This window comes from Elephantulus edwardii, unplaced genomic scaffold, assembly GCF_000299155.1.
Source record: "Elephantulus edwardii isolate Elephantulus edwardi_28Jun2011 unplaced genomic scaffold, EleEdw1.0 scaffold00303, whole genome shotgun sequence".
Taxonomy (NCBI): domain Eukaryota; kingdom Metazoa; phylum Chordata; class Mammalia; order Macroscelidea; family Macroscelididae; genus Elephantulus; species Elephantulus edwardii.
In genome coordinates this window covers 213,905-239,581 of record NW_006400053.1, presented here as the reverse complement: position 1 = coordinate 239,581, position 25,677 = coordinate 213,905, and the positions used below count along the sequence as shown (strand labels likewise).

Below are 25,677 nucleotides of genomic sequence, written 5' to 3'. Positions count from 1 at the left end.
AAAAAAAAGTAATAAAAAAATTTTAAAAAAAGATAAAGCTTTCTAATGAAAATCTATTTATTTAGAGACTATCAAGCATTTGTTAAGTCCCTGGATAAATGCTGTTGCATGGGTCACTCCAGTGAGGCCACTCCCAGGACAAGTGCATCAGAGCAAACTGTGTTCTGCGTGGCTTGCAGCGGCTACAGCTTGAACACAGATCACCAGGTCCTTCTTCTAAGGTGTTTCTGGAAGGACATGAGCCAGCAAGCACCTTTTTCTAGTCTTCAAACAAAATGTCCTTAGATAAACACTAAGCACATGTATACAATTTTACACAACCCATTCAAAACATACTGAGATTCCTCTGAGAAACTCACAGCTGAGTATTTACATTCTTTCCCTGGGTTTGAGGATATCAGAAATCTCTGAAGAACACTTCCAGTAGAAACTCCATCAAATTAGAAATAACCTGGTGGAAATGTGGGAGCAGAGACAACCTTTTATAGAAGCAACAAGAACAGTACACTTCAATCAATCTCTCAAAGGTTATAGACTGGGGGAGGGGGATGTGTAATTTTTTTTGTTTGGATTGTGAAAAGCAAACAGATCTCTCATTAATTCCTTTCCATTTGTCAAAAAACAAAAGATGTTACATTGGGAAAATGTCTTTCAGCACTTCTCTAAAGTTCAAGAAAGTCAGTTTAAAGACTAAGGCACACTTGATCCAAGCCATGGCATTTCCAATTGCTCAGTATGCATCTGGAAGTTGGACACTGAGCAAGGAAGACCAAAGAAGAATCAATGCTTTTGAATGGTAGTATTGAAGAAGATTTCTGAACGTGCCTTGGTCTGCCAAAAGAACAAATAAATCTGTCTTGGATAAAATATAACCAGGGTGCTCCTTAAAAGCAAAGATGATGAAAATTTGTCTCACTTCTTTTGAGCATCTTGTGAGGAGGGATCAGTCCTTGTAAAAAGTCAGCAAGCTGGGACAGGGTAAGGGTTCCTCCATGAGATGGCCTAACTGAGTGACTGCAACAATGGGCTCCAGCATGCCAGAGAGTGTGGAAATGATGCAGGACAGAGCAAGGTACTCATCTGTTGTTCAGAGGCTCTGTGAGCCACTCTTGGCTTACCTATACCTAACAACAGTCCATCAATTCCCGGGGCCTTGTTTTTAGTCAATTGCTTCATAGCAGCCTGAACTTCCTCCTTTATCACCATTTCCTCTTGATCATACATTGTTGTTGTTGTTGTTATGTGTCATCGAATCATTACATAACAACATTGATCATACATAGTTTCATGAAATTCTTCGGCATTGGCCAATTCTTTTTGGTATAGTGAATATTTCAACAAAAAGATGCTACCCTGGACATGCTCACCAGGTTGTGCCAAGAAATCTGGAGGACAACTACCTGACTGACTACAAGGGATTTAGTCCCATCCCCCCCCAAAAGGTGACCAAACAGAGTGTAGAATTTATAGAACAGTATCACTAATATCACACGCAAACAAAATTCTGCTGAAGATTATCCAAAAGTGACTGGAACAGTACATCAACAGAGAATTACCAGAAGTACAAGATCAATTTAGAAGAGGTCATGGCACTAGAGACATTATTGCCAGTGTCAGATGGATCTTGGCTGAAAGCAAAGCATACTGGAGGGATGTTTATCTGTGTTTTATTAACTAGTCAAAGGCATTTGACTGTGTGGATCACAACTAACCTTGAGGAAAATGTGAATCCCATAATACATGATTGTGCCTATGCAAAACCTACACTTAGACCAGGAAGCAGTCCTCAGAATAGAGCAAGGAAACACTGAATGGTTCAAAATAAGGAAAGGAATGGATCAGGTATGCATCTTGACTCCACATCTCTTCAATGTATATGCAGAACAGATAATTCAGGAGGCAGGCTTTATGTGAAGGAATGTGGCATCAGGATTGGGGGAAGACTCATCAGCAACCTATGATATGCAGATGCCACAACCCTGCTTGCTGAAACTGAGGAGGACCCGAGGCCCTTGCTGCAGAAAGTCAAGGACTGCAGTTTTCAATATGGATTGAAGCTAAACACCAAGATGACAAAAGATTCTCACCACTGCGCCAACTGGCAACACCATGCTAGAAGGAGAAGAGATAGAGGTTGTTAACAATTTCAGTGTTCTTGGTTCCACAATCAACACCAGCAGTCAGGAAATCAAAAGATCAAGTGCACTGCTATCAGGGACCTGGCCTGAGTATTGAGGAGCAATGATGTTAGTCTAGAGATTAAGATGCATCTGATTCAGGCCATGGTCTTCACAATGACTTGCCATGCATCAGAGAGTTGGACAATTACTTAAGATGACAGAAGAATCTATGTCTTTGAGTTGTGGTGTTGGTGAAGAGCACTGAACATACCATGGACCAGTAGGAGAACAAACAGGTATGTTTTGGAGAAGGTAAAACGAAGTTTCTCCTTGGAGGAAGGGATTTTGAAACTTCATCTGTTATACTTTGGACACATGGGAAGGAGGGACCAGTCCTTGAAGAAAGACATCATGTCCGGACAGGTGGAAGGACAACGCAGGAGAGGAAGACTACAAAATATGTGGAGTGATACAGTGACTGGGGCAATGGGAGCAGGTGGGTCAGAGTAAGCGAGACTGTCTTAGGACAGGGAAGGCTTCAGAGCTGTTGTACATAGGGTCACTATGAGTAGCATGCAACTCAGCAGCATAAAAAACCCAACAGTCTCATTTACTCTCTCTCCAACACTTTATTTTGGATTTGTTCAAACTTAACTAATTTGAAGTGGTTGATTTTGAGACTGTAGGTCTCCTTGAATTTGTTTTGATGGTGTTTTACTTTAGAGGCAACGTTTACTCAAGTGTACTACTGTAGGAAAGTCACACTGGCAGAAAAGAGGCATATAGGAAAGGAAAACAGAGAGAGACCTGTGCAGTCCTTACATGCAGTAATACCAAATCTCACTGCTGGGCGTGGACTCTATTCCAGAAGCCAGGACAGAGAGGCTCCACCCAATTTTTTGACATCCCACTGCCAGCCTAAAGGGGGCTGAATTTCATGATTGTTATTCAAGGGTGCTGATGGATACAGGGACCTCCTGTGGATATTAGGATTGCACTGAAGGCTTAGGGTGTGTCATCAAAAACCAAAAATAGTGCTATTTCAATTCCAAATCCAGGCTTTGGGCAGTACTCAAGTGGGTGAGAGAGGTAAGGATCAGCCCCTATGAGGATCAGTTCTCAAGGCCTTAAGAAAAGGTTAGGATGGTGACAAAGTATGGAGAGCATTCACATGTCAGGAGAGGATCTCCAAGTGCCCAGTACTGAGTCCTTCAACAGCTTGTGCACCTGCTCCCTTGTCTTGTGACTGGGACATGGGCTAGTCACTGTCCAGAGTACAATGTCAACCCCAAACCACTCCAGCCAGGCCCCAGGAGTGAAAATATGGATGTAAACCTGGACCTTTCTTCTCAATGCAGAAAGAATACACAATGATTGTTTACTGTATTGATGCGTCAATGTGTAGTTTCTGTAAAGTGAACTGTTCATTCACAAGTCCTCAAATATATAACCAAGAGAAAACAAACACCCCATGGAGCTGGAAAGATGCACAAAAGAGCTCTGGGCAGGCCCCATATGGTGAAGATCTGACCCTGCCCCACCCAAGCAAGAGCCCTTTCCTAAAGCAAGTGATTTTCTTTTGAGTAGATGAACCATTCAGAAAGTTCTAGAGGACTCTTCTCTGTCTTCATTTTTAGACAACTGTTAACTCTCTGGTTAACAAGCCACAGAGTGAGGTAAATTTTTAACAATGATGATTATTCCACATTATACCTTCGAGTTTCCTTTAAATGCCTAAAGAGCCTGGCTTCAAACAGGAGCTAGTCCCAAATAACTGATGCAAACAAAGCCTGTACTCCCGTCAAACAGCTGGAAAATCTAATTCTGAATTGTACACTGTGGTAACTTGCTTTTAACTCCAGTGATTACTGGGCCATGTTGACTAATGCCACAAGCACAAGTGACTTCTGGGGTAACCACAGAACAAGCACCAGAAAGAAAGGTGAGGAAGGTAGGTTCTGATAGGGAGAAAGCCAGCAGCAGGAGGTTGGGCCCTCTGAAATCATCCACAATTGGATTAAGACAGGTGATCAGTGATGTTTTCAACAGATCTAGACCACACTGTGCTGCAGCTCAAGGTCAAGCAGATGTGCTTTGTCTGAAGGAAACCTGATATTCCAGACATAGAACACAGACCCATTATTGGAGCCTTCCATGGCCACAGCTCCTATGTTTCCTGCACTGTCTGGAGTCAGGGTGGTACAGGACACACTGGTGCCATAGAGAATCCAAGAGAAACACTGAGAATATAGTAATAACAGACTAGACTTGTTCACACATCATTATCTCAATCAACCATCAAATAATCTAGGAGCATGTTCTTTTTCATTCTGGTAGACTAATAGGTAAGGAGTTGCACTGTCGATGAAAAGGCACACAGATCAAACCCACCACTTGATACTTGGGAGGAAAATGGATAATCTCCTCCTGTGCTATTTACGCCTCTGTAAATCCACTGGAGGGTCAATTACAAGTCAATTCTGATTTGACAGATCACTATACCAACAACAACATTATGTCATAATGAGGATTCTCAGAGTCATTACCTTTGAGTAGGAACCACCAAGGGCTGACCCTCCATGGGGTCTCCCAGGCTTTAAACTGCAGGACAGAGAACTGCCCATTCTTCTCCCTTAATATCCCCAGTGGAAGTGAACCACAAGAAAGGCTCAGTCCTCGCCCCCCCAACTAGTTTATATACAAAACTTGAATACAAATTAGAACAAATTCTTTCAATTTCCCTCACCTCACCCCATTAAATTGTACAACCCAGTGACTGATCCCCTCTCTGCTCCACATCCCTCTGCTTCCAGCCCCTCCCACCCCTCCTGGATCCTTATACTTGTTTTACAATAATGGTTTTATACAATATTTATCCTTGTGGGACGGAGTTAGTTCACTCAATACTCTCCAGTCCCTCCCAAGTTAGATAATAATTTACAAAGTTAGCTCCTGGGTGCTACATAGTATTCCACTGTGTACCATAATTTCCCAATCCATTCATTTGTGGTCGGACATTTTGGCTGTTTCCATGTTCTTCCAATGGTGAATGCTGCTGCTATGAACACTAGTGTACAAATCTCCATTAGTGCCTCATATTCTCAGGGTATATTCCAAGTAGTAGAATGGCTGGGTCACATGGAATTTCTATGCTCAGCTTTTTGCGCAAGTGACAAACTGCTTTCCAGAATGGTTGTACTATTTTACAATCCCACCAATGTATGAGAATTCCTTTCTCCCCACATCCTCTCCAACATCTCAGTCCTTGAGTTATCAGTGCAACTCCTGGTAGACGATGCTGGCAAGTTTTATAATCCCTCAGAGCCATAGCTGGGTTTGAAAGCCCATGACCATGTGAATGAGTAAAACTGTCTTATACTATTACTAAAATATTAATTTGGCTACCCCTCTAAAAAGGCATTATTATATAATACTTACCTCTGGATTGAATGTTAAAATCAGTGGATATTTTCTACTTATTCTACTTATGGTTTGATGTTCCAAATTCCAGAACATACACACACAACTACCTTTTCTTAGTACTAGTTAAAAAAGAACTGTGACATCTGATAAAGTGAAAAATGAAAAAAAATACATCAAAAAGAGTCTGCAAGTGCCTGACTGGGTACAATCAATTTATATAGGCTGTGTCATGCCTATAACCTCTCTTTATACTATAATTCATTAGATTCAATTCCTTGCAATATGATGCCATTCAAATGAGATGGTTAATTACTGTAAAACAACTGACCAAGTTTCAGATGCAAAAGTAAACTTTAGAATTGTAATGGATGGCGAAGAGATTGAGATTGTTCACAGCTTCAGTTTGTTCGGCTCCACGGTCAACACTCTTGGCACCAGCAGTCAGGAAATCAAAAAACGTATTGTGATGGGAAAGTCTGCTGTTAATGACCTCTCCAAAGTAGTCAAGAGCAATGGTGTCTCTCTGGAGACTAAGGTGCACCTGATACAGGCCATGGTCTTTGCAATTACTTGTTATGCATCAGAGAGTTGGACAATGACTAGGGAGGATAGAAGGAGAATTGATGCCTTTGAGCTGTGGTGCTGGAGAATAGTACTGAATATACCATGGACTACCAAGAAAACAAACAGGTTTGCCCTAGAGAGGGTTAAACCAAGCTACTCCTTGGAAGCAAGGATTCTGGGGCTTCGTCTGACATACTTTGGGCATGTTGCAAGGAGGGGCAGGTCCTTGGAGAGGGACATCATGCTTGGGAGGGTGGAGGGACGGTGCAAGAGGGGAAGACCTTCTATGAGATGGATTGATTCAGTGACTGGGGTAATCGAGATGGGTGTGTCAGAGGCAGCGTGATTGGCACAGGATAGAGCAGGGTTTAGGGCTGTTGTACATAGGGTCGCTGTGAGTCGCAAACGACTCGAGGGCACATAACAACAACAACAATTATAAAATTATCAACTTCTAGGAAGTTCCCATGTTTAACTATTGTCTCCTCATACATACACAGAGACAGAGAGAGAAAGGGAAAGACAGACTGACTCATATATTTTCTGTTTTAACTAAATATTGTGAATGACCCGTACAAATGGCTCCTTCTGAACCAAACTAAGTTAGAAGTGAATCGGGCTATATGATTATTTCTGTTTCTCATTAAGTATTAGCCTTCCTGTGACTCTGATGTGTGTGGTTACATTATTAGGTGACTTCTCTTCCTTCCATTGGCATATGATTTGATTATACAAAGCTAGTATGAGCCTGAGGGAGCTCTGGTGGTCAAGTGGTAAGGAGCTGTGCTACCAACTGAAAGGCAATCACCCAGCTGATCCACAGGAGAAAGATGGTTGATTACTACCTCTGAAAACCTGCTGAGGGGTCAGCAGCGGGTCGGTTGTGATGTGACAGTCTGTAGCAACAACAGTACAAGCCTGAGAGCACATGCTGAAGACCACATTCCCTAAGGGTGCCTTGGTGAGTTAAAGGATGAGACCACACTGCCACTCCTGGATATAGTACTGTTCATTTCTGTGTGTGTTTTAAGTTCCCCAAAGCAGTAAGTTGATGTCTTTCAGCTTGACATCTGATCATTTTTTTCTTTTTGTAAAACTTATCCTAGACTTGAACTGTAACACCAAGCTGTCTATGTAGATGGTAGTTTTAAATGATAAATGGTTTGCATTATAATAGCTGCAGCAAATGGTATAACCAATCAATTCTAAGTTGACTTGGTCTAAATTATCAATAGGAAAAGTTTATTTTGGCCAACTCTGACCACCTAGGTTTACACCTCATTTGACACTATTTCAAAAGTAAAAGAAGAAAATAAATTTGTCAGATAGTCTTTAATTTTTAATTAGAGAAGCTTTCCTAAGTCTGTGTTTTTATTGCCATCAAGAGAAGGATGTGATTTCTGTACTAACTACAAGTGGGAGAATGACTCTTTTACGTAAAATTTTCATTAAAGATTCATGTTCATGTAGAACATAAATATACCAATCAAAACTGTAAGTGGATACATTCATAAAAAACTTTAAAATTATTCTGTCATTGTTATGGACTATTGAGTTCAAAGTGACTCATAGAGGATCCCCCCAGGGGGTTTTCAGAGGCTGTAAACTGCATGGAAGGTGACTGTCCCTCTTTCTCCTGCACAGCATTTTGTGGATTTGAACTACCTGGGTTGGCAGTGCAACTCCTTCCTTATCACTAAGACAGCAGAGCTTTTCTAAACTGCAGAGGTATCAACTTAACTAGGTCATGATCCTCACAGTCAAGACCACTGTTACAGTCACTCTGTCAATCCATCTCATTGAGGGTCTTTCTCTCTCCCTTGGAACCTCCAACTTTCATAGCCTGATGTTCTTCAGCAAAGACAATATGAACACAGACTGTGTGAGATGAACTGTCATCATCCTTGCCTCAAAGTAATAGCCTGCTTGCACTTCTTTCAAGACAGAATTATCTGTTCTTATGGCAGGTCAAAGGATATTCAATCCTCTTCTCTAATAGGCAATGATTCTTTTTCAGTAATTCTTCATTATCCTACAGTCAGATGCATACTAAGCAAATGGAAATACTACGGCTTGTATCAGGCACACTTTAATCTTTAAACTGACATGACTTTGCAATGCATCAAGTCCTTTTTAAAAAAATTTAAATTATTAATTTTAATGAACATTTACAGAGACTTTTTGCATTTCATTGTTGCATTTTTCTCCCACCAAGTCTTTTTACTTCTTGACTCCAGCTACCATAAATGATGATTATAGTTCCTAGTAAAATGAAATCTTTGACAATTTCAATCTTTTCTCCAACTATTGTGATACTGCCTATTGGTCCAGTGACAAGAATTTTTTTTCTTTAATATTTAGATGTAATACACATTGATTGCTGTAGTCTTCGATTTAAGACCACAAATCTTAAGATTTGTAGTGCTTTAAGACCTTCTCACTTTCTGCAAGATTGTGTCAATCTGAATAATGCAGGTTGTTAATTAGTCTTGCTCTAATTCTGATGTCACATTTTTCTTCACAGAAACCAGCTTCTAGAAATATCTGTTTAGCATCCAGGTTGCATAAATATAGAGAAAAGTTACAACTCCAGTGCATATCTTTCCTCATTTTAAACCATGAATAATTTTCTTGTTCTGTTCAGACAACTCTTCTTGAACTATGTATAGGTGTTACATGTGCAAGTACTAATTCTTCTAAAGTTAGTCACCTGGAGGAGTGGTGATGGAGACATTTGATAGTACCATCTAGTATAGAAAAATGTACTTGAATTTATACACGATCCTTAAGAAAAAAGAAAATTTTCTTTTAATGTTAAAAATGGGCTTTCTTCCAAGACAGTACACAAGCAACTGTAAGAGGCCCTTTCTTACCATTCCTATTCAGTCATTTCAGTAAGGAAAGAAATGGAAACAAAAGAGTAATAGATTAGAAATGAAGCCATATAGAGCAGAAAGAAAATAAACAGATACATGGAACATCTACCAGAAAGGGAAAGTATCTCTATCTGTAAATGGCATGATTGTCTCCATAAAAGTTCCCAAGGCGAGCATGTGTGTGTGCGCGCGTGAGTGCGTATGTGAGAGAAGTTCCCAAGGGACCAATGGGGGGGAGGGGAACCCCATCCTCCTAAGTCTAGTGATTCTAGACTGCAGGAATACAAAGTACACACACAAAATTATATTTCTATTTTAATTTATATATACCTTCCATGATATTTCTGTGTACCTGTAATGACCATGTAGATACCAAAATTAAAATACAATTTATGGCCACTCAAAAAAGTTAACTAACTAGAGATGAACATATAACAAAATATACCCAGCACTTGCATGATAAAAACTACAAAAAGTTGTTCGGATATGATACGACAGTTGGTAAGATGTTACCACTGATGATTAATCAAAAGGTATGGGAATAATTGTATGAAACATAATGTCAATAAAATATGCAACGCATAAACTAAAACCACTTTGTATATGAGTGAGACAAAATGTATATTAATAATTACATGTGTATCAATAAAAAGAAATCATTCAGAATAATAAAAAATAAAAACCCCTAAACTCTTGGACCAATTGAATGTCAGTACCCTGGCAGATTTTAGTTTATTTGAATTTACTTGTTGAGCTGGTCATGCATCTTATTTTTAACCTTAGTAACTCACTGTTTTTGTTCAGACATTCCTCTAGGTCGTATAGTCCTAGTATCCAAGTTGTTGTATAGCGGTCACTTGTGGTTGTTGATACTGATGTGTCAAATGCATTCATGGCTGGCTACCCAATGCAGACAGGGAGTGGGGTGGAGCTCCCCAATTAAAACAAGCTTGGAAGGAGGAGTGGCATCCACTTCCGTAATAGCTTGCCTCCGGAAACCCTATGGACCTGGAGAGAGGATGAGAGACACCCAAGTGTTGAGGACTCTCCTTCATAGGGTCGCAATGAGTCGCCTGTGGCTCGACAGCACTTAACAACAACAAACAACAACTCATTTATTATGCTTATTTGAGCTTTCTATATTTATCAAAGTTGGAGTGGCATCCACTTCCTAAACCACATGCCTCTGGAAACTCTATTAGAGAAACAAAGATAGTTATAGAAAGGCTTCAGGCCTTTTGTTAAAATGTGTGTGTGTATGTGTGGTGTGTGTAATATATTTACATAAATATTTTATCATTAAGGAAAACTGGATAAAAGTTATGAGGAATCATTTTGCATTACTCCTTCAAATTATATGTTAACCAAAATTTTTAACCAATTGAAATTATATGGAAAAACAGTCTCCCAACAACAAATGGACTAACTTAACATCCTCCGGCAGCCTCAGTAAATGAGCATGCAGCTTCCAGCAGAGCCACCATTCCTGATGTCACCTGTCCAGATGTAGAATACATTCTGTCTATGTTTTACCACTTCATCAGGCAGCCTCAGCTCCCAGAAAGTTCATTGAAAATTCTTTATTTAGAAATTCTATCTTTAAGCTGAAGTGCATTTTAAACAAAAGGACAATTTTAGTTATGATAATTTAGGATTATATACTGTGAAAACAAAGGAAAGGCTCAAAAATAAGCAACCACAGTAATTAGCATAAAAGAATTTTCAAGTTGGTAACTGAGCAACTTTCTGAAGGAATTAGATGATTTTAAGCTAAAAGAATACATATTAAGACATGTTTATTGCAGACATATGTATAATATTAAAAGTTTGAAGAAAATAAAAATACCTGATTTTGAGTAATCAAATAAACTGTATCCATCATTGTAGAATTGCACAATGGTTAAACATAATGATGTAGATTCACATATACTGACAATTAATAATCTTCAAGATAAATAGTTAAGCTGAAAAAGCAGAGAATAATGCAAAAGAACAGTCTTAAGATTTTAAAATCAAATCTTTGACTATATGGTTTGCATATATGCACTGATGATGTACACCAATGCAAATGGAGCACTCTCAAAAATTATTTGTATTGAAGAATTAAGGACTGAGAATACTAAGATGAAGGCTGAATAACTATGCTCTACACTTTTTAAGGGAGCTTTGTGAGCCTAGAGCTAAGAAGCAATGCTACAATTCCAAAGGCACGAGGTTCAAATCCACCAGATGCTCCTTGGGAGCATGAGCAATCTCCTACATGTGTTTTACTGCCTCTGAAAACCCACTGGAGGGTCACCTATGGACTCTGTATGGACAGTAGATAGCAACAACAACATACTTTTTAAAAAAATGACTTTACTTCCAAAAATATTCAATTAACATACAATGTTACACTCTGCTAATCAATTGTGATAAAAAGGTCTGTTTTCCACAGAACTAATTTTTTTAACTTATTTTTTTTAACAAAATATACTTCCTTCATGTCGTTGTTGCTAAGTGCCATCAAGTTGTAGAGGACTCATAACGACCCTATGAACAAAAGGCCTGAGCACTGTTCATAGAGTTTCTGGAGGCAAGCCATTTCAGAAGTGGATGTGACTCCTGCTTCCAAGCTTGTTTTAGTCAGGAGGCTCCAGCAAACACTGTCCACTATGGGTAACCCTTATCGCATTTGACACATCAGTGTCACAGCATTTAGAATCACAGCAAGCACGAGTTACCTCTGTATAGTAGTGCACAGACCAGTGATATACCACCTAGAAGTATGTTTCATAAAAAACAATTATGCAAAATTTGTTTTAGAGCACACATGTTGCTGAGTAGAAGTGACTAGGCCACTGACTCCGCAGCATGCAGCCATCAGTTTGCCTGACTGGTGGCTTGTATGTGCTGTGATGTTGGAAACTATGTCACTGTTATTTCATAGAACACCAGCATGGTCAACCAGGGTGGGCAGGTTCCAGTGGAGCATCCAGACTGTGGCCGACCAGGAGGAAAAGCCTGGATATCTACCACTTCTCATCTAACTGGCCACTGAAAACCTTATAAAAGAAGAACACTGAAAAAAAGTGCCAGAAGATGTGCATCCATTTGGAAAACTCAAAATAAACCTCAGGAAGAACTAACTCCCCAAAGACAAGTCAACCTTCTTAATATGGACGGACTTACCCTTGAAAGAGCTTTATGTGCTGAACAATACAAAGCAAACTGAAAGTATTTGCTAACATACATTAATTATTCAGAACAAAGAATATAAAACATGTGAATCTTGGATAAAAGAAAATCTTTAAAAAAAAAGCAAACAAACACAATGCATACAATCTCCTAGGCATCTTAAGTGAGCCAAAATGGGTGATGTTAGCTATTTCAGTTAGATAGTCATATGGTCTATTGTGCCAGGAATGACAAACTGAGAAAGAATGGCAACATATCCCTTATCAAAAAGAGCATTCCAGGTCTTACCCTAATTCACAATACTGTCAGTGATAGAATACCAATATGCCTATAAGGAGTTAATAATAGCATTTTACACACAAATCTCTAAAGTTAAAGATAAAATTAAGATTTTTACCAACTTGTACAATCTGAAATTGATCAAAAAGGCAATCCAAATTTATTGTAATTACTGGTAACTGGAATATGAAAGTTGGAAAACAAGAACAATAGTAAGAACAGATGGGTCTTGATGATAGAGGCTACCAGAAGATCACATGATGGAATTTTTCAAGACCAACAACTTAATCATTATATTATCTTTTTTTCAAGAACATAAATTATGGACTTTACATGTGGGCCTCCTCAAACATAATATACAGGATCAAACTGCCTATGGCTATATCTGTGCAAAATGATGGGGAAGTTCAATATACTCAGTCAAAACAAGGCCAAGGGCCAACTACAAACGAGACCAAATGCTAACATACAACTTCAACTTGAAGGTGAAAACAAGTACACTAAGGTAAAGCACAATACTGAGTATGTCTCCACCTGATTTTAAACACCAACTTGAAAACAGAGTTGATGCAACAGATTCTAATACTCAAAGACCACAGGAGTTGTGGATGACATCTAGAACCTCATACACAAAGTGAAAGATCATTTTTATAAAAGGGTTTGTCCTTCATATTAACTTTCTTTTTTGTATTTTTTTAATCCATTGTTGCACATTTTCTTCCCACCCTATAAAAGGATTCTGTAAAATGGCTCAAATAGATGCCAGAAGAAACTCTTGAATTTGTTCTTGAATGTAGAGTAGTTAAAGCTGTTAAGTATTTAATGCAGAGCAGTTAAAGTAGTTAAACAGAAGAAAAAAATGACTTTTCAAAAAGCTGAAAATATTTTAAAGGGTGGTTTGAAAAGACAAAGCAACCAAATGAAATGTGCAAAGATCGTGAGCTAGAGAGCCAAAGAGAAGAACACATTCAGCATTTCTCAAGCTGAAAAGAATAAAATCAAACCTCTAACTGTAACATTAATTCAATGATCAAAATGTAACGTTGTTTTTAGAGTTTTGGAGAGTCTGTTGTTACACAAGCAGGTTGCCAGTGCTGCTGTTTTTAATCCATGCCTTTAAATTGTGATGTGGGTGAGACGTATTAAGTATCCCATGGACTGCCAAAATAACAAACAGGTCTCTCTGTCAGGAAGTCCAGCCATGGAGCTCCCTTAGAGGGACACACACTTTCTCGCTGAGTAAGGTGGAGTGAGGCCAATGAGCTGGAACCAATTCACAGCTGACCCTCCAGCAGGTTTCTGAAGGACAGAGTTTAGAAGGTAGGAAAGGAAAAAACAGAGGATTAAGGGGAACAAGAATTACAGGGAAGAATTGTGATGAATGTGATTACATTGTGGATATTGTAATTAAGGTCATTAAACAATGAGTATGAATGCATGAATAGAAAACCAATATACTCTTGTAAACTTTTACTCAAGTCACAATTTAAAATGTGAAGGCATCGGCATAAATACTTAATATTAACTCTACTGGACAGGGTAAAAATAAAATCAAATGTTAACAGCATATTAAAAAAATGGTATTTGTACAGGGTGCACATGGAAAGAAATGTGTGGCATGACGTGATACCTAAAATATGCCTCATGCGCATGCTGTTTGCATAAAATGCAGTAAATGGGAACATTTAATATTTCTATTCTAGTAAAAATACCATCAAGTACTACTGTACAAAAATCTCATTTAAAGAAATCTAACCTGAAAATTGAGAAACTGAACAGGTCACATTAGACGTATAGTCTTTACCCATTTCCCAGGAGAAGGTATTATCTTCTAAAGAATCTAAATGTGAACTAACATGAAAACTTTGTAAACTTGTGGGGAACATTTAATTTTACCAAAAATAATTGGATAAATCTCTCATATCCTAACTCTAATTCATTCCTCTTTCTCCTCTTAACATTTTAAAGATAGTGTCACCTAATAAAGCTTCAAAATAAAGCTCAGAATCTCTCTATCCAGTTACAAACCAAATGCAGAAGCCCTGAAACTGGGTTTAAATTATAAATTTGGGGGGAAATGGCTTTAAGTTCAGCTCCTTACCTAGGAAGATAAATGGCTTCCACTTCATTTAAATCTACTTTAATATTTCACTCTAAGTTTTTGGATTTTCCATAAATGTGTCCTGCACAGTTTCTTTTTATTCTGATTATATAATAAAAACGAAATGAGGTTTTATCACTTCCAAGTGCATTAAGTTTTTCAATTATCCATCTAAACCTTAAGGAGATGCCTGCCTGCCTGAGTGAATAGTGAGAAATGATCTGCAATTAGTATGTTAATGTCATCTGTAAATGTTTGTTGTTGTTGTTGATAGGTGCCCTCCAGTCCCTTGCAACTCATAGCGACCCTATATACAACAGCCCTAAACTCTGCTCTGTCCTGTGCCAATCACACTGTCTCTGACACTCCCATCCCGATTATCCCAGTCACTGAATCAATCCACCTCATAGAGGGCCTTCCTCTCCTGCGCTGTCCCTCCACCCTCCCTAGCATGCTGTCCTTCTCCAAGGACCGGTCTCTCCTCACAACATGTCCCAAAGTATGTTAGATGGAGCCTCAGAATCCTTGCCTCCAAGGAGCCACCCGGTTTAACCCTTTCCAGGATGAATCTGTTTGTTTTCCTAGCAGTCCATGGTATTCTCAATCCTCTTCTCCAGCACCACAGCTCAAAGGCATCAATTCTCCTTCTATCCTCCTTGGTCATTGTCCAACTCTCTGATGCACAAGTGATTGCAAAGACCATGACCTGTATCAGACGCACCTTAGTCTCCAGAGAGACACCACTGATCTTAAGTACTTTGGAGAGGTCCCTAACAGCAGACTTTCCCACGGCAATGTGCCTTTTAATTTCCTGGCTGCTGGTGCCAAGACTGTTGACTGTGGAGCCAAGCAAACTAAAGCTGTGTACAATCTCAATCTCTTCACCATCCATCCTGATGCTGCCAATTGGTCCAGTGGTGAGAATCTTTGTCTTCTTGACATTGAGCCTCAATCCATATTGTAGGCTGCAGTCCTTGACACCCTGCAGCAGGCGCTTCAGGTCCTCCTCAGTTTCAGCAAGCAGGGTTGTGTCATCCGGATAACGAAGATTGTTGATAAATCGTCCACCAATCTTGACCCCACATTTCTCCTCATAGAGCCCAGCCTCCCAGATAATCTGTTCTGCATATAGGTTGAAAATGTATGGAGATAGGATGCATCCCTGGTGCACGTCCTTCCCAATTTTGAACCATGCAGTGTTCACTTGCTCTGTTCTGACGACTGCCTCCTGGTCCAAGTATAAGTTTCGCATTAGAACGATCAAGTGTTCTGGGATTCCCATTCTTCTCAGAGTCAGCCATAGTTTGTTATGATCTACACAGTCAAATGCCTTTGCATAGTAAATAGGAAATGATAAAATTCTTCAAGGTACTAAAAAGAGTTGTATCAAGTAGTTTACATACTCACCTTACAATTTTACTCACTATATTAATTTTGTACTATCAAGAAATAATAAATATGCTACTGTAGGATAACTCTGGTGGCCTAGTGTGGTAAGACTCTGCACTGCAATCTCAAAGGCATGTGGTTCGAATCCTTCAGCAGCTTCTCAGGAGAATGATAAGCAATTTCTTCCTGTGTAATTACTGTCTCTGAAAACCCACTGGTGGGTCAGCTTTGGGTAGGTTCTGACTGAATGGTACACAACAATAGTATATCTCAAAGCAGGGAGAACAGTATCTGACATAATATGAATTTGTTATTGTACACAACTAAAAAATCAAGCTGGCTCCTCCTTTGGTCTCTAACTCTGAACAGAGCAAATACAAGTGTTCACGGAAGGTGTGTCTAATGAGTAAATTCAGAACTATCTCTTCTTGTCCTGAGATCCAGGGCTCCCAAATAACAGCATTTATAAAACAGGACAGACACAGAGAATTTAGAGAAAGTGTTTCATGATCACAGCTGAAGAGGGAATCCCATGTTCCAATGTACACTTGTCCACTGAAGCCCAGGAGGAAAACTCCAGTGCTAATTAAATCATCTCCAATCTTCTTTTGCTTGGGACTCACTATCCACCTTTACCTTGTTCACATCACAGCCAACATCCCTATATTTTGAAGGGCGAGCCACTGAATCCACAAAACATGGGCAAGCAGGCTGCTCTCTCGTTCCCTTCACCTACTGCTGTTGTCATAGAGCTGTTCCGGTCCGACCCTCAGCACCAAATATGATGTTCTAGACCACTACTGGCAAATTCAAAGCAAGTGCTACTCTGCTATCTGAAGCTTAAAAAGGAATCCAAACCAGTAACTAGCAATCCAACTTGAGGAACTTCCCTTTTTGACCACTACGTGTTTCACTGTTATTACCTATAAAATGGGAGTGGTGTTGTCAAGGTGTCACTGAATCCTCTCTCTATCATGATGTTGCTTGTTGGTTCAGCTGTGAAGAGTTCTATTTTCTTTATAATGTGTAATCCACAATTAAGATTGTTGTCTTTTATATTCATAAGTAAGTGTTTCAAATTCTCCTTTCAGCAAGCAACACTGTGTCATCTATATAGCACAGGCTGCTAATGAGTTCAATCCCAATGTGGCCATCGTCTTCCCATGTTCCAGGTTCCTAGAATGTTCTCTCAGCATACAGAGTGAGGAAGTATGGCAAAAGGATAGCACCCTGGCACACACCTCTGCTTTGAAACCACTCAGTATTGTCTTACTCTATTTGAAGAGTTGTCTCTTGGTCTTTGTACAGGTTCTGCATGAGCACTGATATTCTGGAAATTTCCATTCTCCACAAGTTGTACATTAGGACTCACACAGTAGAAGGCCTCTGAACAGTCAATTTATTGTATCTTTTTAGATAAAATCTACCTGACATCAGCAATGATATTCCTCATCCTATGTCCTGGTCGAAAGTAGTGTTTTCTAAGTATTTCATAAATAAGCAAAGAGTACCTAAGACCTTTTTAAAAAGGTCCATTTTCCATCAAGTCGAATTTCACAATCAACTGCATTTGTTAAGTCATTATTAAACATGAGGTTGCTACTACACAATCACTTGTGCTGGGTTACATAACAAATTAAAAACGTACTCTCTTGGGAATTTCCAGCACACTGTAGCATAGCCAAAATACACTGACCTTGAATACATTGTTCTTGAACAAAGTGGATGTACCGAAAGCTGAACTGATGTGACTGCTTCCTAGCACATAGCAGTGAACACTCTCATGCTCAATTACCTGACAGGGATACTGGTGTGGAGAATAAAATAAAGTGTTTAATCACAGTTAAAACATTTAATGCTTTCCCAGAGCACTTACAAGAAACTACTCTTCTGCCCTTCATGGTTTGCTCTCTATTATTCATCAGCAGAAAGCCAGCTGGTTTTGAAGTTGGTTGTAGGTTTTTCCATTGTTTTCAAATTGCCCATATGCTGATTTCCAGAGTCAACAAGTCATCTGTTCCTGGAGTGACACAGAAAAGGTCACTGCTCCAACCACCACATGTGACCTCCTGGCTCCTATTGCAAGACCACCACCAGACCGCAGCTGTGTCTCCTGGAGCGTGGCTCAGGGTAAGACAGGAACAAGAACGCTGTTAGGATCACAAGGGAGCCAGCCTTACCTCCTGACTTCACTCAGAGGTAACAGACTCAAAACTCAAAGCAGAGAACCTGCCCAGTCATGTAGCCAGTCAGGTCCAGGGCCTTCCCATGGACCTCCTCCCTCCACCTCAGATGAGGCCCTCCCTCACTATACTTCAGCATCATTTGGCCAGCTCTGAATTCTAGTTCCTCTCTGGGTCTCTGTGTTCCCATCTTTGAAATGGACATGGACCAGTAAGAACACATAATCTCCAATATAAACAGAGGCCATGAGACAGGAAAATAAAATTAATAACCACAAGCCAATCCATAGTTTAATTCCAAGGATTTTGAGAAACAAACAAGCAATATGGATACATGATTTGCTTTTTCAAATAATAAAAACAAAGTCAATAATGACACTAAACAAGCCCTACAGCTTCTTAGTTTACATTGTTTCTATTGCTGTGCACCTTCCAGTCAGAACTCAACCCACAGCTGATCCTCCAGTGGGTTTTCAGAGGCAGTTAGTCCTTGGGAGGAGATTGCCTATCCTTCCCCCACTGAGCAGCTGGTGGATTCAAACTGCTTGTCTTCAAAATTGCAGCACAGCTTCTTGCCACTAGGCCACCAGTGCTCTTCTTATTTTACATTACTGCTAAGATAATAAGACACACCTATATACACACAAACATACATACCTGACTCAGGACCAAGTTAAGGTGGCATCTACTCTGTAGTATCTTCAGTGGTCCTCATGCAGAGGCGAACCTGTCGTTCTGTCCATATGTACCCACCTGAGTTCTCAGGTCAAAGGTTTAATTATCCATATCTGCCTTTTCCCTCTGCCTTAGGCCAGAGACTGCTTTTATTAAGTCTACGTTTTACCCCACATGCAACAGGTACTCAAAAAATGACAGCATCTGTCACCCTCAACCCCAACATACACATATCCCCAAAACCAGAATGGCATTTATGGGCTCATACACCTCTAGGCTCCACATCCTCCTCCCCTGTCTGCCTACCATCTCTCTAGTCATCTGGGGCTCACTAGTAGGATCACAATTTGAAGACCGTACAGCTAATTATGTGCTACCATTCAGAGACAGTGTCATGATTCCAAACTACTTTTCTGTTCTCTGGGTGTCTGCAAACTCTTATTTCTTATATGTGTTTTTCCTTTTCTTAGGGTTTTCCCACCATTAGCTGTCTCTCCTTCATAACACCCCTGCTGTAGTCAGCCACTTGGACTGCCCGTCCCTCTGTGACTTCAGCTGGTCTCTCCCAATCACACCTTTCCTTGGTTGCTCTCTCCATGACTTAAGACACACGTCCTAAGCCGCCTCCCTGTCATCACTCCTTACTTGGAATGGGGAACTTAAAGTCTTCCGATACAAGTCCTAACTAAGGCCATACATATCCTTAACTTGGTTTCTAGAGAGAGTTCTCTGCCCCTCATCAGCTCCCTCAAATCCCAAAATGCTGCAGCTGAATTCAAGACAAGCTTCTTCCCATTTTAATAATAAGTTCTGAACGTTAAACTTGGAAAGCACATGGTCTTACCACGTTTCCAGGTCACATGGATTTGAGGGATGGACCCAATGAGTGTCCCAGAAGAATATCTCCATTTGGGGCAAGTACACAACTCCATGAAAGCTGTGATGAGCAATCAATTGTGTGTGCTTCAGAACCCACTATCCCCATGCTGTCCTCACCTCTCCACCACTGCATCTGAACACACCCTGGGAAGCAGGTTGCAGCCCTCTCTGGTGCCCCATGATTACAGGACAAGGCTGGACGCAGCCAGAGACAAAGGCTGCTGTGAAACCAGAAACCACACAAGGTCACAAAATAACAAGAACTTGTAAATCTCAAGAGCTCTTTGGTAAGGAATGTTCGTAAGCACCTGTGTCCAGCATGAGACAATGACCGATTTGCCACATACCTGAGAAGGGAAGAGGACTGAGCTAGCTCCCCACCAGAGAGAGCCCACAAGGTCACACACACATTTAGGATTCAGGTCCCATCCTGGTTTATGTGGAGTAACATCCAGACATAGACCAAACAACCACTCTGAAAACATACTTAAAACAGACAAACACCCTGTCTCAAAGTGGATACACAGACAAATTTAATGCACTGCATTTTAAAACAATTTTCCATTTTAAAATCTTGACTCCCAAGGCCCAGCACCTTACTTCCCAGGCCTGTTCACCCACAGACGTGATATGTAGCTCTCTTCCAATACACCGTAAGCAAATATTTCAGTCTTTTATGTAAAAAATACACAAGATGTTCTCTATTTCCCAAGCTCTGACATTGGTTTTTGGCTCCAAATTTGGACGAGCAGAACCTATTTTTACAATTTGAACCACAAGGACTAGGCTTTATAGGTGACATTTCTAAGTACAGGAGCCTTGGCAGGGAAAAAAATGTACTCTGACTAGAAGAGACTGAGGTAGGGCCCCTTCAGTGCGTGTCTTCCCACCCCACTAGCTTCCCTACCCATTAGGAGACAGGCTCCTGCTCACACCCTGCAAGTGCACTGCTCCCAGAGTCCCCAAGGTTCTGGCAAGTCTAGGTCTGAGAGAGCCTTCTTGGGAAGGGGAGATATTCTGATCATCAAGTTTGGGGGTAAGCTCATCTCGTATGCATGGCTACTCTTACAGTGAAACTATGCTGTCATTCTGTGTGCCATCAAGTCTGAACTGACACATAGCTGACCCTCTGGAGGGTTCTGAGAAGCAGTACAGCACATGGGAGGAGAATGCCCATCTTTCTCCTGCCAAGCCTCAGGAGAATTTGAACTGTTATCATTTTTGACCTGGCAAGGCAGTTCCTTACCATCAGGCCACATTGGAGAAAAGGAAAGGCAAATCTGAGTACTATTAACTGGCTGTGAATGCATTTTCTCTGAAACATCTCATGGTAAGCAACACTCTGCATTAGCTCTGCTGTCAAAATCTCACATATTTAAAATCTCTTGATTAGAGTAATAGGTATCTAGCATATTAACATATTCTCCCTAAACTCCCAGTTAGGAAACAGACTGGTCTCTTATGATCAAGTTAGAGTTTAATGATGTCTTTCATCTCTAATGACACATTTTTCTTGTTGACCTTCCAACCCTACAGCATCCATACATCTATCTTTTTTTCAGGAAAATTATACTTTTTCTCTTAAGATTAGCAGAATCTCCAATATTCCCTGAAGGGACAAGTGTCCAGAGGTGATGTCCGAGGACAATGTCTGAAACACAAGGTACTTATCCACTAAAGGGTACAGGAAGTATCAGAACATGACAGTCAGGGATGAAAAGGATAAAACTCTTAACAAGGAAAAAATTCTAGTTCTTGGATCTATACTTAGCCACAGATAGCCTGGGATATGGATCATTTAACTCCAAAAAGAAGTTTTTAAGTCCTCCTTCATTCTAACTGTTCATAATCGTCTTCCTATTTAGTATAATGACTGAACAATTTCATTCCAAAGAGCAGAGCCCACCACACAATGAAAACAGTAAAAAGCCTCAGCCCCTTTTGAAAAGGTCCTCTTTTCCACCGGTTAAAAGTTTTCAACAATCAACTGAAGGAAGTATTTTACAATCCAAACTCATGTTTTGTAGTAAAGTGGATGCAAGATTTATTTCACAAATTTCTAAAAACACAAGCTTCCTGTTTTCAGAAAATTTCAAGTATTTTCAGATGAAATAAGGTCACCTCTTTTAAAAATAGTCATTCTTTTTAATCAAGTCAAATTTCCCTGGTGTGTGTGTGTGTGTGTGTAGGCACACTTTGGTGTTTGTTTCAATGAAGCAACAACTTTGGGGTCTATACAGAGAACACAATTATGTTGGGGTTATACTCTCACTGGTATAAACCCTTCAGTTCTTTCTTCATCTAAGCAGCCATGCACACATCACTAGAGGGTGGGCATTTCAGATTCTCTCAAGCTGCTAAAAAAGTAAATGCCTTCCTGCTTACTTAATAACTTTTCAGCAGCATGGGAGAAGCCAAGGAGGTGGCAGAGAGAAGGGAGGGCAGGCCACAAGAATATCAGTAACTTCATAAGTCATGCTGCTGGTAAACAGAATAGCAAATGTTTTATGATAACTGCCAATCATAAAACAAACAAGCAAAGAACCATAGTTTTAGCCTGCCCTTAAAACCTCACCCACATTATTCACTCAAAATACTCATTCTGGAACAAAGGGTGCATCTCCCCATGAACGCTGGGGCTTATCTGCAGATGACCTACAGGGAAATGTCAGCCTTCATGAGCACCAAGATGGATTCTTTCTTCCATGATGTCCTTAGCCTCATTTGAGTCGTATGTTCTGCTACACAAAGTATTCTCCCAGATCCAAGTCTTCATCCTCAATAGTCCCATTTCCCAGGTTTCACTGTAATACCGCTCAGGTTACTATTTAAAATCTGTGTGTGTTCCAAGGCTGCGTGCACACACATCCACTGGGTCTGTTCTCATCTCAGCTCCCTGGGACCCTTCAAGAAACAGACCATTGGATAGGAGAAAGGGTAAGATGGGCAACTAGGACAGCACTCAGGAAAAAATATCATAAACCCAACTCCAGTGAGCCAAATACAGCTTCTACCACAAATCAGAGCATTGGCATATGTATCTTAGTCATCTTCTTGATCTCAATATTAGGAACTCAGATGGATGGATGGATGGGATAGATGGAGGGAGGCAGGGAGGGAGGGAGGGAGAGATGGATGGATAAGTACATGGTGGGTGGCAGATAATAACGAGAGATGAACAGAAACAGTAGTGTAAAAACCAACCGAACTCCAAGCTCTGAGGGCCCCCTTTAGGTTTTAAGTTTCACCCCGATACACAAATGATCCATGGCCATCTCATCTGCAATTCCATCTTAAAAGTTCACTCATGGGATTTAGACACAATTAGTAAATTCTTCATTGTACAAATACCCAGTTGCAGTAAATAAGTAGTAAGATGCAAGCAGATCTACTTATCAACTGTTAATTTCTATAGCTTTATTGTTGTTGTTAGATGTCATTAAGTAGACCGACTCACTCCAAGCCTAGGAACAACAGGTCTGAGCCTTGTCCCTTCTGTGCCATCCTCATCATCTCTGATATACTTGAAACTCATGGATATAGTCATCATGTCAATCCACCTGTTTGTGGATCTTCCCCTCCTACGCTGACCTTCTAACTTTGCAAGCATAAAGTCCTTTTCTAAAGACTGGCCCCTCCTAACAACATGCCCTAAGTATGTGAGAAGAAGTTTCACCATCCTTACCTCTGAAGTGATCCAATTTCCCTCAGGAACACCTTTAATGTTTATGGAGGACCATGTGGCTCCCCCAGAATGCATTCAGACAAATGCTGAACATCATACCAAGGACTCTTTATATGCTAAAACTGTCCCTTGACTCTCCAGAACAAAAGCCTTCAAGGTAAAAATCTATGCTCAAATGCTTCTATCTCTTAAGTGTAAATTTCTGTAGAACAACATTCTCAATTCAGGGCCACCATTACTGATTCCACACTTGGAGGTCATCTTTAAATGGTGGAGACACAGGAATCATCATCTGACACAGTGTTAAGTCAGCTCCGTGCAGCTTGTAGAGCCAGAACAGGGCTAGGAGGGGGTGCAGGCAGCTAGTGGTCTACTTACACCTAGTACTTACACAATACTGGAAAGTCCTGCAAAGACCCCAGGGAGGGTGCAAGGTAGAACTAGAAGAGCAACAGTCCACATCACAGCATCTCAAATAACACTTTGAGGAAATTTTCCCCAGAAAAATCTTTGTGCATATATAAATAAGTCTGTGTACATAAAAAAACTTCTCTAACAGGATAAAAAGGAAAGCTACAGACTGGGGAAAAAATATTTGACAATGACATATCTGATAAGGGACTCAGATCTAAAATTTATAGAATACTCCTGCATCTCAACAGGAAAAAGGTAAACAATCAATTGCAAAATGGACATAGAATATGAATAGACCACCAAAGAAGAAATTCAGAGGGCCAACAAATACATGAAGATCTGTTCAAATTTCATAGCTATCAGAAATAATGCAAATCACTGAAAAACAAGGAATTTGTAAAACTGACATGGGGCCTGGGGAAAAACTAGGAAAAGGGGATAAATAAAGAACACTGCATTGGAACAGATAGAGGAAAGAGCAATGAATGAATAAAAATTCAACTTTTCTGTAAACTTTCATTAAAATCACAATTTTAAAAAACAACAGAAACACGTCAGCTATGCTGTTGGTGCTGTCCACAGCAAGCTGCCTGCTAACCCAGAGGTGGGCAGTGTTCTCTCCTGCAAGTTACAGCCTCAGGCAGTTCCAACCCAAAGACAGTGAAATGTTGTTTTTATTTTGTTTTAAACAGAAAAATAAAGTAAAATGGCAATAACACAAAACCTACCAGTTTTGAGCAATAAGCATAGAGAGTAGCACTACTGACATATTTCAAAGAAGATAGAAGAGAAAATTAAGATCCTAAGCGAAATGAGACATAGGATATAGCCATGTCAGCAAAGGCTAATGAAAGTGCCAGTAAGTCCCTTTCACGTCCTGGGCCAATTAAAGCTGTTTAAGCAATGTCAGCAATCAATAAAAAAAAATTTCTTATTCAATTTGGACTTCAGTTTTCATCATGAGCAGTGCCACATGCTGTGATTCTGAGAACATTTGATAGGACTGAAAAAAAATATTTTTTTTACCAAATGTAAATGAAAGAGATGAGAATTTCATCTCTTCATTCATTACCTGCACACACAGACGACTGTACCTGAGGTCACAGGGCCTCTGGAAGCAGATACAAGTACACAGTGACGTGAATTTTTATAAGAAAAGAATGGAATAACCTCAGCAAAAAAGGTGAGCATATGAGTTAACTTCCATTCCCTTTCTGATACCTTATACTTGCTGGAGCTTTAATAGGTGAGCTTGACAGTAGCTTAGAGGGCTTAAGTGACTTAACAAAAAAACACAAAGTTTATCCCTTCATAGACAACTCCACTGTAAGATACACACCATGAGGGTGGAAAAATTAAACATTTGATGTTATCAGCTTACAAAGAAAATAGCCCTTCTGTTTAAAAATGTTCACCCGAGAGAAATTGATACTCACAAACTTAAAACTTACTGCTGAGTCTTTTCATACAAAGCTTCTATAGCAAGAGAGTTAAAATAATGAGCAAGGGAGAATAAACTTTTTTGCACCAAGTATTCAATGGGCTCAAATGTCACAGTCTCCATTATTAATATGTAAACTCTGAAGGAACTAGGGTTGTGCGTTTTCCTGGAAAACTCTCATTTCATTTGCTGCCCTTTCCTCTGGCAGTATAGTCTAAATCCATAACCAGTGGCCACAGCGCAGATTTCAACTCACAGGAGCCCTGAGTGTCAGAGTGAAACCATTTTCCATAGGGTGTTCACGGTGGTGACCTTTCAGAAGCACATTCCCAGGTTTTTTTAGTAAATTTTTTTATTTTAATTGTGATTTTAACAAAAGTTTACAGAAAAGTTAGATTTTCATGCATTCATTTCCAAGTCTTTTGTCATCTTGGGGTAGGCTAGAACTACCAACCTTCCAGTTAGTCCCTT

The 25,677-nt window shown here is 40.0% G+C and overlaps 1 protein-coding gene across 1 annotated transcript in view; it reads right to left on the bottom strand.

Annotated features, from left to right (window-relative positions):
- The window catches only part of IGF1R (insulin-like growth factor 1 receptor), a 431,767-nt gene that overhangs the window by 235,468 nt on the left and 170,622 nt on the right, over positions 1–25,677 (bottom strand). The gene's annotated exons all lie outside the window — the stretch shown is intronic.